The sequence below is a fragment of the Lathyrus oleraceus genome, chromosome 6, assembly GCF_024323335.1.
Source record: "Lathyrus oleraceus cultivar Zhongwan6 chromosome 6, CAAS_Psat_ZW6_1.0, whole genome shotgun sequence".
Lineage (NCBI taxonomy): Eukaryota > Viridiplantae > Streptophyta > Magnoliopsida > Fabales > Fabaceae > Lathyrus > Lathyrus oleraceus.
The window spans coordinates 18,664,489-18,683,097 of NC_066584.1; the positions used below are offsets into that span (position 1 = coordinate 18,664,489).

The window sequence follows — 18,609 nt, forward strand, 5'->3', positions numbered from 1 at the left end:
ATTCTTAAACCAAATAATCCATCAATTGAACTCTATCCTATAGAACAAGAGATCAAATTAAACTCATAGCTTGATTCACACAACACATGAATTGTTAGCTCCGGTGGAGTTCAAACCAAATACCTTCAATAAGCACACATTCTAATATCTCAAGAATTTACCAATATGTTGAATAAAAAACTAATAACTACTAGTAAAATTTTGGGAGAGAAACGAGATATGGCATGCAAATAACTTTATTAATATATTTATGAGTTAGCCACTTCACATGTGATATTTCATGGTTATCTATAAAACCATTTAATTTAACAACAATTACAATGACAATCTTTGTCTTCTCTACATTCTCCATGCGCAGAAAACGATCCACATAATGCTTTGCAATGTATTTTGCAAATCAAAGTCCTCCCAGTGGTACGACATAAACCAGCTACAACTTTGTTACATTCTTTTGCATTTAACATTTGTACCTCATTTCCTGCATAAACACACATATCTAATTAACTAAAGAAACACAAATTGATGAGATTTCACAAAAGCGAAATACAAAAATATCACAACTCGTACCAAAATGAATTGAAAAAATAAGAAAAATAATAAAGATGATTCTCATATTTTCGATTTTAAAAAAATATATTCAACTTTCAATGGTGATATTTCATTTATTGGACGCATATACATATATATATATATATATATATATATATATATATATATATATATATATATATATATATATATATATATATATATATATATATAACTTTAAAAGTTAAAGATTTAAAAATAAAAGAAAAAGTGAAAAATTCATTCAAAATCAACTAAAAATTCATAAAATACCATATAAAAATGTTCAATTAATGCTTTTTTTCTAAAAAAACAGAATTAAAATCCTAGAAAAGATACAATCCTAAACTGAAAAATATATGTTAAACTATACATACTCAAATTGACACTGACTGAATAAGTTTTAAATATATGGTTTTTGAAAACTAACTTTAAAATATATATATATATATATATATATATATATTTTAAAGTTTTGAATATATGGTTTGAAACTGACTGATTAAGTTTTGAACATACTCAAATTGACACTGACTGAATAAGTTTTGAATATATGGTTTTTGAAAACTAACTTTAAAATATATATATATATATATATATATATATATATATATATATATATATATATATATATATATATATATATATATATATATATATATATGTATATATATATATTTAAAGTAATATATATATTATAGTAAATAATAAACAAATTCTTAAAATATGTCTTTAGTTTTTTAAAATAATTCATTAGTTATAATTATGTAGAAAAAATACATTTTTAAAAAGGAATTTTGTTTAAAGAAAGTTAAATAGTTCGTTAGGTTTTCTTTTCTAAAAACTATTTATATTTTGAATAAATATATATTTTTTAGAATTAAACTCATTATAAAATCTTTTGTCACAAAAAAATAATTTGATTGATGATAAATAAATATATATAAATAATAAATATAATAACTTTAGTACAATCTTCTTATATATGTTTATATTTATTTAAAATTTTAAATAGAAATTCAATTAATATTTATTAATTAAAAAAAAGCAAACGAAGAATATGGTGGCAAATAAAAAATTATGGGGAATAAACAATTCGTTGCTTTGGAAGACTTTAGCGTCGCCAGAAACCGAGGCATATATTTAATTGTATAAATAAAAAAGTAGGCAAAATTTGGCACCAATAGGATTATGTTAGTCGGTTGGTAATTTTGAAATAAATAAATTCAAAATTAATTAAAGTATTATTAGATAGTTAGCCACATTCGAATGCTAAAGTAAATAAATAGAGAATTAAATAGTTAAAGAATTAAATCCTGGAGCATCGGAAATGGCTAACGCTATTATTAAAGTCATATTTAAAAATAAAAAATAAATGAATAAAAATGTTAGTGCACGTCATTAATGACGTAAATTAGATGCTATTAACGTAAGAGTTAGAATTGACGCTAAATTTTTTAGGCTAAAATGTCTTTTTCTCGTAGTGTAAGCACATTTTATTTTATTTTTAAATTATTTATTTATGACGTATCCTCTTGAGCATTTTGTTTTTTATTTTTTAGGCTACATTTTAGAGGAGTTGTTTTATGGCATATATTTCCTTGAGCATTTAATTTTTTATTTTACAAATTTTTTAGGGTAAATTTTAGAGTTTTTTATTTTTTATTTTTATTTATGGTCTACTCCCTTACTAATTTTATCAACAGGGAGAATTATGTGATTGTTTGTTTAACCAACAAATATTTGTCATTCATTTATAAAGTAACAACATCAAGATATTGTCAATTCATCAATCCACACGAAACTCACACCAACCAATATATTAGAACTTAAATACCACAATCTTATTTTGAAAGCAAAATGCGAGTCTTGAAAACACATTGATAATGAAAGCATTGCATGAAATGGAAGTCATTCCATGGGATTGATTGCAAAGTAGATAAACATCTCAAGGTTGATTCTTTAGTGTATTTTCTATTTTAATTTTTAAAAAAAATTATGGATATTTTTTAAAATTGTTTATGTTAGAGATATAATAACTCAAAAACAATAACTCATATTTTCTTAACAAAATTAAACTTTTTTACAAGCATGAACCAAAGAAAATGACTTTAACAACTATTATTATAAGAGAGGAGGAACCAACTTTAATCAAGAGATTTATACGCTCTTGCAATTCTTCCTGAAGAATGGATTTATACTATTGATTTCTTCTTGATGGAAAATCAATCAAAAGTAAAAATTAATTACTTTAACTCAAAAAAAAAGGAATCAAGAAAAAAGTAGAAACTTTTCATCACATCATTTGTTATCTTACCCACGATAATTAGTCTATATGTCATATTTCAAACGAAAAAAAACATGTTTCATTATAGTGGATTCTTAAACCAAATAATCCATCAATTGAACTCTATCCTACAGTACAAGAGATCCAATTAAACTCATAGCTTGATTCGCACAACACATGAATTGTTAGCTCCGGTGGAGTACAAACCAAATACCTTCAATAAGCACACATTCTAATATCTCAAGAATTTACCAAAAGGATGAATAAAAAACTAATAACTACTAGTAAAATTTTGGGAGAGAAATGAGATATGGAATGCAAATAACTTTATTAATATATTTATGAGTTAGCCACTTCACATGTGATGTTTCATGGTTATCTATAAAACCATTTAATTTAACAACAATTACAATGACAATCTTTGTCTTCTCTACATTCTCCATGCGCAGAAAACGATCCACATAATGCCATGCAATGTATTTTGCAAATCAAAGTTCTCCCAGTGGTACGACATAAACCAGCTACAACTTTGTTACATTCTTTTGCATTTAACATTTGTACCTCATTTCCTGCATAAACACACATATCTAATTAACTAAAGAAACACAAATTCATGAGATTTCACAAAAGCTAAATACAAAAATATCACAACTCGTACCAAAATGAATTGAAAAAATAAGAAAAATAATAAAGATGATTCTCATATTTTCGATTTTAAAAAAATATATTCAACTTTCAATGGTGATATTTCATTTATTGGACGCATATATATATATATATATATATATATATATATATATATATATATATATATATATATATATATATATATATATATATATATATATATATATATATATATATATATATATATATATATATATATATATATTACTTTAAAAGTTAAAGATTTAAAAATAAAAGAAAAAGTGGAAAATTCATTCAAAATCAACTAAAAATTCATAAAATACCATATAAAAATGTTCAATTAATGCTTTTTTTCTAAAAAAACAGAATTAAAATCCTAAATAAAGATACAATCCTAAACTGAAAAATATATTTTAAACTATACATACTCAAATTGACACTGACTGAATAAGTTTTGAATATATGGTTTTTGAAAACTAACTTTAATATATCTATATATATATATATATATATATATATATATATATATATATATATATATATATATATATATATATATATATTAAAGTAATATATATACTATAGTAAATAATAAACAAATTCTTAAAATATGTCTTTACTTTTTTAAAATAAGTCATTAGTTATAATTATGTAGAAAAAATACATTATTAAAAAGGAATTTTGTTTATAGAAAGTTAATTAGTTCGTTAGGTTTTCTTTTCTAATACCTATTTATATTTTGAATAAATATATATTTTTTAGAATTAAACTCATTATAAAATCTTTTGTCACAAAATAAAAAAATTGAATGATGATAAATAAATATATATAAATTATAAGTATAATAACTTTAGTGCAATCTTGTTATATATATTTATATTTATTTACAATTTTAAATAGAAATTCAATTAATATTTATTATCTAAAAAAAGCAATAGAAAAATATGGTGGCAAATAAAAAATTATGGGGAATAAACAATTCGTTGCTTTGGAAGACTTTATCATCACCAGAAACCGACGCATATATTTAATTGTATAAATAAAAAAGTAGGCAAAATTTGGCACCAATAGGATGATATTAGTGTCGGTTGGTAATTTTGAAATAAATAAATTCAAAATTAATTAAAATATTATTAGATAGTTAGCCACAGTCGAATGCTAAAGTAAATAAATAGATAATTAAATAGTTTAGGAATTAAATACTGGTGCATCGGAAATGGCTAATGCTATTATTAAAGTCATATTTAAAAATAAAAAATAAATGAATAAACATGTTAGTGCACGTCATTAATGACGTAAATTAGATGCTATTAACTTCAGAGTTAGGATTGACGCTAAGTTTTTTAGGCTAAAATGTCTTTTTCTTGTAGTGTAAGCATATTTTATTTTATTTTTAAATTATTTATTTATGACATATCCTCTTGAGCATTTTGTTTTTTGTTTTTTAGGCTAAATTTTTCTTTTATGACATATATTTCCTTGAGCATTTAATATTTTATTTTACAAATTTTTTAGGGTAAATTTTAGAGAATTTTATTTTTTATTTTTATTTATGGTCTATTCCCTTAATAATTTTATCAACAGGAGGAATTATGTGTTTGTTTGTTTAACAAACAAATATTTGTCGTTCATTTATAAAGTAACAACATCAAGATATTGTGAATTCATCAATCCACACGAAACTCACACCAACCAATATATTAGAACTTAAATACCACAATCTTATTTTGAAAGCAAAATGAGAGTCTTGAAAACACATTGATAATGAAAGCATTGCATGAAATGGAAGTCATTCCATGAGATTGATTGCAAATTAGATAAACATCTCAAGGTTGATTCTTTAATGTATTTTCTATTGTAATTTAAAAAAAAAACATTATGGATATTTGTTAAAATTGTTTATTGATATTATAAATATAATAACTCAAAAACAATAACTCATATTTTCTAAACAAAATTAAACTGTTTTACAAGTATGAACCAAAGAAAATGACTTTAACAACTATTATTTAAAGAGAGGAGGAACCAACTTTAATCAAGACATTTATACGCTCTTGCAATTCTTCCTGAAGAATGGATTTATACTATTGATTTCTTCTTGATGGAAAATCAATCAAAAATAAAAATTAAATATTTTACCTAAAAAAAAGGAATCAAGAAAAAAGTAGAAACTTTTCATCACATCATTTGTTATCTTACCCACGATAATTAGTCTATATGTCATATTTCAAACGAAAAAAACATGTTTCATTATAGTGGATTCTTAAACCAAATAATCCATCAATTGAACTCTATCCTACAGTACAAGAGATCCAATTAAACTAATAGCTTGATTCGCAAAACACATGAACTGTTAGCTCCGGGGGAGTTTAAACCAAATACCTTCAATAAGCACACATTCTAATATCTCAAGAATTTACCAATAGGTTGAATAAAAAACTAATAACTACTTGTAAAATTTTGGGAGAGAAATGAGATATAGAATTCAAATAACTTTATTAATATATTTATGAGTTAGCCACTTCACATGTGATATTTCATGGTTATCTATAAAACCATTTAATTTAACAACAATTACAATGACAATCTTTGTCTTCTCTACATTCTCCATGCGCAGAAAACGATCCACATAATGCTTTGCAATGTATTTTGCAAATCAAAGTCCTCCCAGTGGTACGACATAAACCAGCTACAACTTTGTTACATTCTTTTGCATTTATCATTTGTACCTCATTTCCTGCATAAACACACATATCTAATTAACTAAAGAAACACAAATTCATGAGATTTCACAAAAGCGAAATACAAAAATATCACAACTCGTACCAAAATGAATTGAAAAAATAAGAAAAATAATAACGATGATTCTCATATTTTCAATTTAAAAAAAATATATTCAACTTTCAATGGTGATATTTCATTTATTGGACGCATATATATATATATATATATATATATATATATAGATATATATATATATATATATATATATAGATATAGATATATAGATATATATATATATATATATATATATATATATATATATATATATATATATATAACTTTAAAAGATAAAGATTTAAAAATAAAAGAAAAAGTGAAAAATTCATTCAAAATCAACTAATAATTCATAAAATACCATATAAAAATGTTCAATTAATGCTTTTTTTCTAAAAAAACAGAATTAAAATCCTAGAAAAGATACAATCCTAAACTGAAAAATATATTTTAAACTATACATACTCAAATAGACACTGGCTGAAATAAGTTTGAATATATGGTTTTTCAAAACTAACTTTAAAAAATATATATACATATATATATATATATATATATATATATATATATATATATATATATATATATATATATATATATATATATATATATATATATATATATATATATATATATATATATATATATATATATATATATATAAACAATAAATATAATAACTTTAGTACAACCTTCTAATATATTTATATTTATTTTAAATTTTAAATAGAAATTCAATTAATATTTATTAATTAAAAAAAAAGCAAACGAAAAATATTATGGCAAATAAAAAATTATGGGGAATAAACAATTTGTTGCTTTGGAAGACTTTAGCGTCGCCAGAAATCGACGCATATATTTAATTGTATAAATAAAAAAGTAGGCAGAATTTGGCACCAATAGGATTATGTTAGTGTGGGTTGGTAATTTTGAAATAAATAAATTCAAAATTAATTAAAGTATTATTAGATAGTTAGCCACAGTCGAATGCTAAAGTAAATAAATAGAGAATTAAATAGTTAAAGAATTAAATACTGGAGTATCAGAAATGGCTAACGCTATTATTAAAGTCATATTTAAAAATAAAAAATAAATGAATAAACATGTTAGTGCACGTCATTAATGACGTAAATTAGATGCTATTAACGTAAGAGTTAGGATTGACGCTAAGTTTTTTAGGCTAAAATGACTTTTTCTAGTAGTGTAAGCACATTTTATTTTATTTTTAAATTATTTATTTATGAGGTATCCTCTTGAGCATTTTGTTTTTTATTTTTTAGGCTAAATTTTAGAGGAGTTTTTTTATGGCATATATTTCCTTGAGCATTTAATTTTTTATTTTATAAATTTTTTAGGGTAAATTTTAGAGTATTTTATTTTTTATTTTTATTTATGGTCTATTCCCTTACTAATTTTATCAACAGGGGGAATTATGTGTTTGTTTGTTTAACCAACAAATATTTGTGGTTCATTTATAAAGTAACAAAATGAAGATATTGTCAATTTATCAATCCACACGAAACTCACACCAACCAATATATTAGAACTTAAATACCACAATCTTATTTTGAAAGCAAAATACGAGTCTTGAAAACACATTGATAATGAAAGCATTGCATGAAATGGAAGTCATTTCATGGGATTGATTGCAAAGTAGATAAGCATCTCAAGGTTGATTCTTTAGTGTATTTTTTATTTTAATTTTTAAAAAAAAATTATGGATATTTGTTAAAATTGTTTAGTGATATGTTAGAAATATAATAACTCAAAAACAATAACTCATATTTTCTTAACAAAATTAAACTTTTTTACAAGCATGAACCAAAGAAAATGACTTTAACAACTATTATTATAAGAGAGGAAGAACCAACTTTAATCAAGACATTTATACGCTCTTGCAATTCTTCCTGAAGAATGGATTTATACTATTGATTTCTTCTTGATGGAAAATCAATCAAAAATAAAAATTAATTATTTTACCTCAAAAAAAAAGGAATCAAGAAAAAAGTAGAAACTTTTCATCACATCATTTGTTATCTTACCCACGATAATTAGTCTATATGTCATATTTCAAACGAAAAAAAACATGTTTCATTATAATGGATTCTTAAACCAAATAATCCATCAATTGAACTCTATCCTACAGTACAACAGATCCAATTAAACTCATAGCTTGATTCGCACAACACATGAATTGTTAGCTCCGGTGGAGTTCAGACAAAATACCTTCAATAAGCACACATTCTAATATCTCAAGAATTTACCAAAAGGTTGAATAAAAAACTAATAACTACTAGTAAAATTTTGGGAGAGAAATGAGATATGGAATGCAAATAACTTTGTTAATATATTTATAAGTTAGCCACTTCACATGTGATATTTCATCGTTATCTATAAAACCATTTAATTTAACAACAATTACAATGACAATCTTTGTTTTCTCTACATTCTCCATGCACAGAAAATGATCCACATAATGCCATGCAATGTATTTTGCAAATCAAAGTTCTCCCAGTGGTACGACATAAACCAGCTACAACTTTGTTACATTCTTTTGCATTTAACATTTGTACCTCATTTCCTGCATAAACACACATATCTAATTAACTAAAAAAACACAAATTCATGAGATTTCACAAAAGCTAAATACAAAAATATCACAACTCGTACCAAAATGAATTGAAAAAATAAGAAAAATAATAAAGATGATTCTCATATTTTCGATTTAAAAAAAATATGTTCAACTTTCTATGGTGATATTTCATTTATTGGACGCATATATATATATATATATATATATATATATATATATATATATATATATATATATATATATATATATATATATATATATATATATATATATATATATATATATATATATATATATATATATATATATATAGTTAAAGATTTAAAAATAAAAGAAAAAGTGAAAAATTCATAAGATACCATATAAAAATGTTCAATTAATGCTTTTTTTCTAAATAAACAGAATTAAAATCCTAGAAAAGACACAATCCTAAACTGAAAAATATATTTTAAACTATACATACTCAAATTGACACGAGCTGAAATAAGTTTTGAATCTATGGTTTTTGAAAACTAACTTTAAAAAAAAAAAAATATATATATATATATATATATATATATATATATATATATATATATATATATATATATATATATATATATATATATATATATATATATATTATATTATATATATATATATATATATATATATATATATATATATCAAACAGATATAAATAAATTTTTGTTTGTTCCTCTATTATTTTTTGTCCCCAATTATAAAAATTTATTCTTTTATAGATATTAACAACTTCTTATATTATTACATAAACAAAAAGAAATATTATTGTTAAAAATTATACTACACTTTATTTTCATTTATATTATCTAACAATTATTTCTAAGGAAAATCTCAAACAATATTAGTTTTTGTCAATGGATTTTATGTTTTGTTTTTTATTTTATTTTACTTTTATTTTTAAATTTTGATTTTATTATTTATTCATAAGACAAGTGATTTGGATAAGTGATGCCTACAAAAAAATATAACCATGTTAAAATTATAAAATTCCTTTTCATTCAAAAAAAGTAAAATAAAAAATAAAAAAAGTATTATTAAAATTATTTATAAACAAAAATATAATATGCATAAATAAATTATAGTAAATAATAAACAATTTCTTAAAATATGTCTTTACTTTTTTAAAATAAGTCTTTAGTTATAATTATGTAGAAAAAAATACATTTTTAATAAGGAATTTTAAAATAAGTCATTTGTTATAATTATGTAGAAAAAATACATTTTTAATAAGTAATTTTGCTTTAAAAAAGTAAATTAGTTTGTTACGTTTTCTTTTCTAAAAAATATTTAGATGCTATTAAAGTCATATTTAAAAATAAATAAAAAATGAATAAACATGTTAGTGCACGTCATTAATGATGTAAATTAGATGCTATTAACGTCAGTGTTAGGATTGATGCTAAGTTTTTTAGGCTAAAATGCATTTTTCTGGTAGTGTAAGTAAATTTTATTCTATTTTTTAGGCTAAATTTTAGAGGAGTTTTTTTATGACATATTTCCTTCAGCTTTTAATTTTTAATTTTTCAAATTTTTTCAACTAAATTTTAGAGTATTTTATTTTTTTTATTTTTATTTATGGTCTATTCCCTTACTACTTCTATCAACCGAGGTGAATTATGTCTTTGTTTGTTTAACCAACAAATAGTTGTCGTTCATTTATAAAGTAACAACATCAAGATATTGTCAATTCATCAATCCACACGAAACTCACACCAACCAATATATTAGAACTTAAATACCACAATCTTATTTTCAAAGAAAAATGAGAGTCTTCAAAACACGTTGATAATGAAAGCATTGCATGAAGTTGAAGTCATTCCATGGGATTGATTGCAAAATAGATAAATATCTCAAAGTTGATTCTTTAATGTATTTTCTATTGTAATTTTTTAAAAAAAATTTATGGATATTTGTTAAAATTGTTTATTGATATGTTAGAAATATAATAATTCAAAAACAATAACTCATGTTTTCTTAACAAAATTAAACTTTTTTACCAGCATGAACCAAAGAAAATGATTTTAACAACTAATATTATAAGAGAGGAGGAGCCAACTTTAATCAAGACATTTATACGCTCTTGCAATTCTTCCTGAAGAATGGATTTGTACTATTGATTTCTTTTTGATGGAAAATCAATCAAAAATAAAAATTATTTATTTTACCTCAATAAAAAAATGAATAAAAAAAAGTAGAAACTTTTCATCACGTCATTCATTACCTTACCCACGACAATCATTGTATATGTCATATTTCAAACGAAAAAGCATGCTTCATAATATTGGATTCTTAAACCAAATAATCCAATTAAACTCATAGCTTGATTCGCACAACACATGAATTGTTAGCTCCGGTGGAGTTCAAACCAAAAACCTTCAATAAACACACATTCTAATATCTCAAGAATTTACCAATATGTTGAATAAAAAACTAATAACTACTAGTAAAATTTTGGGAGAGGAACGAGATATGGAATGCAAAGCACTTTATTAATATATTTATGAGTTAACCACTTCACATGCAATATTTCATGGTTATCTATAAAACCATTTAATTTAACAACAATTACAATGACAATCTTTGTCTTCTCTACATTCTCCATGCGCAGAAAACGATCCACATAATGCTTTGCAATGTATTTTGCAAATCAAAGTCCTCCCAGTGGTACGACATAAACCAGCTACAACTTTGTTACATTCTTTTGCATTTAACATTTGTACCTCATTTCCTGCATAAACACACATATCTAATTAATTAAAGACACACAAACTCATGAGATTTAACTAAAGCTAAATACAAAAATATCACAACTCATACCAAAATGAATTGAAAAAATAAGAAAAATAATAAAGATGATTCTCATATTTTTGATTTTAAAAAAATATATTCAACTTTCAATGGTGATATTTCATTTAGTGGCATATATATATATATATATATATATATATATATATATATATATATATATATATATATATATATATATATATATATATAATATATATATAATATATATATATATATATATATATATATATATAATATATATATATATATAGATATATATATATATATATTTAACTTCAAAAGTTAAAGATTTGAATATAAAAGAAAAAGTGAAAAAGTCATTCAAAATCAACTAAATTGATTCATAAAATCCATATAAAAACGTTCCATTAATGCTTTCTTCTAAAAAAACAGAATTAAAATCCTAGAAAAGATACAATCCTAAATTAAAAAATATATTTTAAACTATTGACACTGGCTGGAATAAGTTTTGAATATATTGTTTTTGAAAACTAACTTTAAAGTACATATTATGATAAATATATATATATATATATATATATATATATATATATATATATATATATATATATATATATATATATATATATATATTTAACTTCAAAAGTTAAAGATTTGAATATAAAAGAAAAAGTGAAAAAGTCATTCAAAATCAACTAAATTGATTCATAAAATCCATATAAAAACGTTCCATTAATGCTTTCTTCTAAAAAACAGAATTAAAATCCTAGAAAAGATACAATCCTAAATTAAAAATATATTTTAAACTATACATACTCAAATTGACACTGGCTGGAATAAGTTTTGAATATATTGTTTTTGAAAACTAACTTTAAAGTACATATTATGATAAATAAATAAATAAATATATATATATATATATATATATATATATATATATATATTATATATATATATATAATATATATATATATATATATATATATATATATATATATATATATCAAACAAATATAAATAAATTTTCGTTTGTTCCTATATTATTTTTCGTCCCCAATTATAATTTTTTTATCATTTATAAATATTAACAATTTATTTATATTTTGACATAAACATAAATAAATATTATTGTTAAAAATTAAACTACAATTTATTTTCATTTATATTATCTAACAACTATTTCTAAGGAAAATCTCTAACTATATGATCTTCTCCTTGACACTGATAACATCTCATCCCTCTGGTAGCACATCTTCCAAAATGATTTTTCTTACACCACTGTCATAAAGGAGGTTGAACTAGCCTTGCATTATGTCCTAGCCTTTCCTTAAAAGGTTGAGGCTTAGGCCTAAACTGACGACATGGTTTTCGTTGGTCCTTTTTGTAATACCCCGTATTTCCTTAAATACTCAAATTCCTATTAATTGAGATCAATTGAGTTCATATGTGCTCTAAAAGTTATCAGTTGGGAGAATAGAGTAAATAGTGAATTCAAATTGACTTAATTTATATTAATTGGGACTGGCCTTTTTATTAATTGGGACATTTTGCTAACCTTAATAATGGGTCAATTGCTCTGGTAGAACAATTATCTAAGTGTGGTATCACTCAAGATATTTCTTTCTACTACTCCTATCCATTTTCTAACCACACAATGTTCCATGGGTTGTTATCCACATGCTCTCACTAGTGGTCTCTTACCAACTACCCTTGTACCATTTCATTTTCTCTATGTATTAGACAAACTAGTGGAAAGGAAGAAGAAGCTCAAGAGAATAAGGAGGAATAAAAGCTTGGAACCCATCATCATCACTTCATCTCCATCTCATCTCATCATCTTCTTCAACCTCCTCTTCCATTCTTAAGGTGGGTTTTAGGTAGAACTCTAGATTTAGAAGTTAGGATTGATGAATCTTGGAATTGATAATAAGATAGATGATATTATGATGAGTTTTTCTATGAATCATGTGAATTTTCATTGATGTTGTCTCTATGTGTGTTCTTGCATTTATTGGATTCTTGTGATATAATGATGTGGTTGTTGTTTGGAAGTTTATTGATGTGTTGTTATGTTCATGTCAAGAGATAGGTAGTTAGAAGTGAAGCAAACATTATGCAGGTTGAAGACCATTTTGTGTTACAGAGGAAATGGAGTTTCTATGTATGAAAAAGTGGAAATGGGTTGGGACCAATCGATTGGTCCTTAGCTCCAATCGATTGCACAAACTTTCTATTTTGAATAAAAAGAAATTTTAGCAGGACAAATCGATTGACAGGGGACTTCAATCGATTGCATAAACTTTCTGTTTTGGAAAACTGGAGATTTTTCAGGTGCCAATCGATTGACACTGAGGATCAATCAATTGATCATCTGTAATCTTTGAAAAATAGAAATGTGAGATGGATCAATCGATTGGGCTTCCCCAACCAATCGATTGGCTTATACCAAAAACTTTAAAATTCATTTCTTTAATATTTCCAACATTTCATCAACCATTAATCATTTGTTATGTTATACTTAAATTGAATCAATGTTAAATGTGAGAATCACATATTAAATCTAGTGAGTTAACCTAGTGATTATTATTAGGCCATAAGTTAGACTTATACTTAGATAACATTAGAAGGCAACATTCATTCGTACGATGCTTATGTGGAGGTCGTAAATGAATGGTTACCATAGTTAAGAGTGAGACGCTTTGTATGGAATATGTAATGTTATTGCTTGTGTATTGGTGAATGAAGTCACCCATGATTGATGAATCTTGTTATGCTTTTTGGAACCGATCATGTATTCATAATGTTATGCCCTTGGTGGTGCACATCCCTATTTGACATGCTTAGATGAGTAAGCAATAGGATGTGATAACAATGATCCGTGCCTCAATTGGGTTTAAGCCCCAACCATGGAGGACATGGGGGAAAGGTGGACTCCTAAGTGGGTTAGAGTCCCATACGGTGAAAGATACCCTAAGTGGGTTAGAGTCCCATACGGGTGACAGTTGCATGAACTGAGTTTGGAACTCATAAAGGACCCGATATCCACCGCGAAAGTCGAATCATACGAGCATGCATGAACTGGGCTTGCCTTAGACGTAGGTCCGCTCAGGGATTGATGTTTCGTGAATCTAAATAGTGATCTTGTTTTGAGTTGCGAGAACTAAGGAGCATGTTGCCATACATTGTGAGTTAGTTCCCCATCACTTAAGTCTTCTTTCCCTTGTTGACTTAAGTTGGATATTGATTAGAAAACCCTGTAGAGTCGAGTGCACCCATAAGATAGGGAACCCACTGGGATTATTATCTCACCCTATGTTGTTGATTATTTTTTAGGTAGTTCCGATCAGGAGAAATGTAAGGACAAGGTAGAGCGATGTCTTGCTTACCTATGGTCTTAGATGGCTTCTCCGCTGTGTAGATATTTTTGAGATCATTCTATAATGATCTAGCTCCTAGTTTTATTTTGGGCACTTTTGTGTATATTTTGTGCCATGTAGTGTTTTCTTTTGGGCATGTAAAATGTACATTGTTGCCGTTAGGCGCTTATGTATTTCAATACTAGTATTACCCTATGTATAATATGTATTCTAGGCATATATTATATGTGAGTGTTACACTTTTGACCAACTCTATATTGAACCCTCTCCTCTCACACCTTCTTTAAACTATTCTCAACAACTTAACATTGTCTCAAAAAATCCGCATAAGTAGTGATCTCTCTTTGAGAAACACTATGAGTATTTCACTCTTAATACGAATATAAGTTAATCTACCTTCCACTTTTCATCTAGTGCGTACATGGATTTCCTGAAGTAAGTAGTCATATCCTCAAACTTTTATGCATATTTGGCCACTGACATGTTACTTGTCTAAGCTGTTGGAATTCACACTCCTTCTAAGTGCTCAAAGTACTTGGGAAGTACTTGTCCAGAAAAGTAGTCTTAAAATGTTCCTAATACTTGGTTACTTCTTAATTAGTCATAAGAGTCGAAGCACTCTCCCACCATCGAACAACAGGACCCCTCATCATATGAGAAGTAAACATAACATTATTCTCTTCACTGTAGTGCACTATCTGAAAATTTCTCTCTATGATGGTTATCCATTCATGAGCTTTCATAGGATCTAATCCACCATGAAACAAAGGAAGATTCATAAGGAAGAAATCCCGAAAACTACCACCTGTAAATTCTTATGGAATCACTTAAGAGTGAAGACCACCATTCGATTGTTGCATCATCTGCTGCATGAATTGGTTTTGCTGCTGCATTTGTTGCATAAAGTGAGGCCACTGAACTCCATCATTCCCAACTACTAATTATGGATTCGGACTCTGAGTTTTAGGCCTACCACAACCTCTGTGTCTGTCTTCCATGAAATGTCATACAAATAGAATTAAGTTGATCAGGCTCAATGCTATAAATATGACATCGAGAACAATGATGATAATACACATATGAGGAGGAAAGAATAACTTATGTATTTCACGGTTGGGTCGAGGATTAAACCTGCTCTAATACCAATTGTAACACCCACATAAAATACATGTCTAGAATACATATTATACATCGTGTAAGTTTAGTATTGAAATACACAAGAGCCTGATGGCAATAGTGTACATATATTAGCACAAGGTATGATCACAATGCTAATGCATATGATGAGATTGCATGAGGGATCTTAGGGTCAAAATTGGGGTCTTACAACAACCAAGGCACAATATATACAAAGGTGTCTACAATAAAACTAGGAACTAGATCATCCTCTTAATGGTCTCAAAATAATTATCTACATAGTGAAACATCATCCAAAATATCAAGTCGCCAAGGACATCAAGTTTGCTTGCCATGCCTTTCATATGTAAAGAGCTACCTGAAAAATAGCAACAATAATGGGGTGAGATAATAATCTCAGTGGGTTCCCTATATTATCGCTCCACTCGGCTCTACGGGGTTTCTAATCAATTCTTAACTTAAGTCATTAAAAGGGGATAAAGGCTTAAGTATCGGGGAAATTCTCGCATTGTATGGAAAATGTCACTTGAGTTCATTCAACTCAAAACAATCCCTAATCAGAAATCGTATCAATACCTCTTTTCCCGAACAACCCTACGTCTAGAATTATTGACACGTGTCACGAATCCTTGTATCATACTTCGACTTTCTTGTGGATTTAGGATTCTCCATGAGACTCGAACCCAATTCAAGAACTTTCACTCCATATAGGACTTAAAACCATTTCGAGCCCTCTCCTCATATGTGACTCTAACCCACTTTGAGGTCCACATCTTCTATGGGACTCTAACATATTTGGTTGATGTGAAGTATTGGTGCGTGTATCCCAATTCTTACTTTTCATAAGTATCGTAATTTGGGATGGACACTACAATGAGGTTGTTTCCGAATACATGACTAGTTTATCAATCACAACGTGAACTTACTCATTAATCATTAGTTGATCATGTTCACCAAATCAGATATTATGAACACATGTTCCATACAAGGCCTATATTTTCATAAGCTAAGTGATTACTCGTCCACGGTACACACTAAAATACCATTGTGTACAAGCATCGCCATCTAAGTTATTTGGCATAACCTAGTTATATTTCTAATTTATTCACCTAATTATACTCCTAAGGTGTTCACACCCAACATCATAGGTTTTAATCATGTTATTAGATATACATAACAATCAATTCATAACATACTCCTCACAAGATCATACATGAAATGTACCAAATTACTTCTCATGGAATATAATTGATCAATGATAATATTATGCCCACATATCATAATATAATTTACAAGACTCCTAAGATATCTTAGAAACCTTAAAATACATGATTTAGGAAAATACAGGGGTTGTAATCGATTGCGGCAACTTCATGAACTTTTTGTATAATTTTCTATACCAGTTCATTTTCTTTCTAATTGTTTCAACCCTCTTCCTTCAAGACACAACCTAACTCGTCTCTAACCATCTCACCACATGCCAAACCATACACTAACACAAATCCTTGAATCAACAAGTTCATCATCAAGAATCAACCTCAACAAGCATATTATCATGAATCCAACATAAACACAAACATATTATCATGAATCCAACATAAACACACAAACATGGTATCAATCACATACATGGTACCAATCACAACATGAATCAACACAAAATCCTGAACTATTACCAATCATCATATTCATAGAATCAAACCAAAACCCTAGTTTTATTTAAAGAATGAATCTAACTAGAACCCACCTCTAGTGTTAATTGATGATGGAAAAGACTTGGTTTAGTTGATGATTTCACCTTCTTCAAGTTTTCCTATTCTTTCTTCATGTTTTTCTTCTTCTTCCTTCTCTTCCTTGTTTCTATGTTTTATCTCACATTTCCTTGTTTTTACTGATAAAGAAAAATAGAAAGGGCAAGTGTGTTAGTGACACAAGGTAGGAAATGAGTGGATTAAAAGAGAGATGAGAAAAATGGGTGGTTGGTAGTATGAGATAGAAAAGAAAATATCTTAAATGAAATTTCTTAAGAATATTTCCTCTACTAGAGTAATTGACCAATTACTAATGTTACCAAAATGTCTCTTCTTGTACTTATTAATAAAAGATCAGTCTCAAAGAATAATAATTAGGTCCATTTGGGTTTAGTAATTACTCTATTTGTCCCAACTTACAACTAATAGAGCATATAAGAACTTAGTTGATCTCAACTGACAAAGATTTGAGTATCTATGAGAACAAGGGATATTATATTAGTCATTGTAAAACTCCAATCCTTTTGTAAGGAAGTTCGTGGGCAAAACCTATTAAAGCTCATATCATAGTGGAACTCTCAAGAAAGAATTCTTGGGTAGGGGGCGTTTTCCAAATCAATAGGTCGAACATCTATAAATCTTTGGTGTTTTTCTCTCTTACTTTATCTCTTTACATTT

The 18,609-nt window shown here is 26.0% G+C and overlaps 3 long non-coding RNA genes across 5 annotated transcripts; all 3 read right to left on the minus strand.

Moving 5' to 3' along the window:
• Positions 1 to 218: 218 nt before the first annotated feature.
• On the minus strand, positions 219 to 9,018 carry LOC127092605 (uncharacterized). Of its 3 annotated transcripts, none has more exons than XR_007792232.1 (2): positions 8,951 to 9,018; positions 219 to 478 (listed from the first exon to the last, which is right to left on the minus strand). It is a non-coding gene; the product is annotated as an uncharacterized LOC127092605 (long non-coding RNA). The 3 variants fall into 3 exon arrangements; XR_007792231.1 differs by lacking the exon at positions 8,951 to 9,018 and adding an exon at positions 3,513 to 3,598; XR_007792230.1 differs by lacking the exon at positions 8,951 to 9,018 and adding an exon at positions 568 to 653.
• On the minus strand, positions 5,980 to 6,431 carry LOC127092606 (uncharacterized). The gene is made up of 2 exons (XR_007792233.1): positions 6,329 to 6,431; positions 5,980 to 6,239 (listed from the first exon to the last, which is right to left on the minus strand). It is a non-coding gene; the product is annotated as an uncharacterized LOC127092606 (long non-coding RNA).
• A 2,347-nt stretch (positions 9,019 to 11,365) lies between the features above and the next one.
• On the minus strand, positions 11,366 to 11,815 carry LOC127092604 (uncharacterized). Its single transcript, XR_007792229.1, has 2 exons — positions 11,715 to 11,815; positions 11,366 to 11,625 (listed from the first exon to the last, which is right to left on the minus strand). It is a non-coding gene; the product is annotated as an uncharacterized LOC127092604 (long non-coding RNA).
• Positions 11,816 to 18,609: the final 6,794 nt, after the last annotated feature.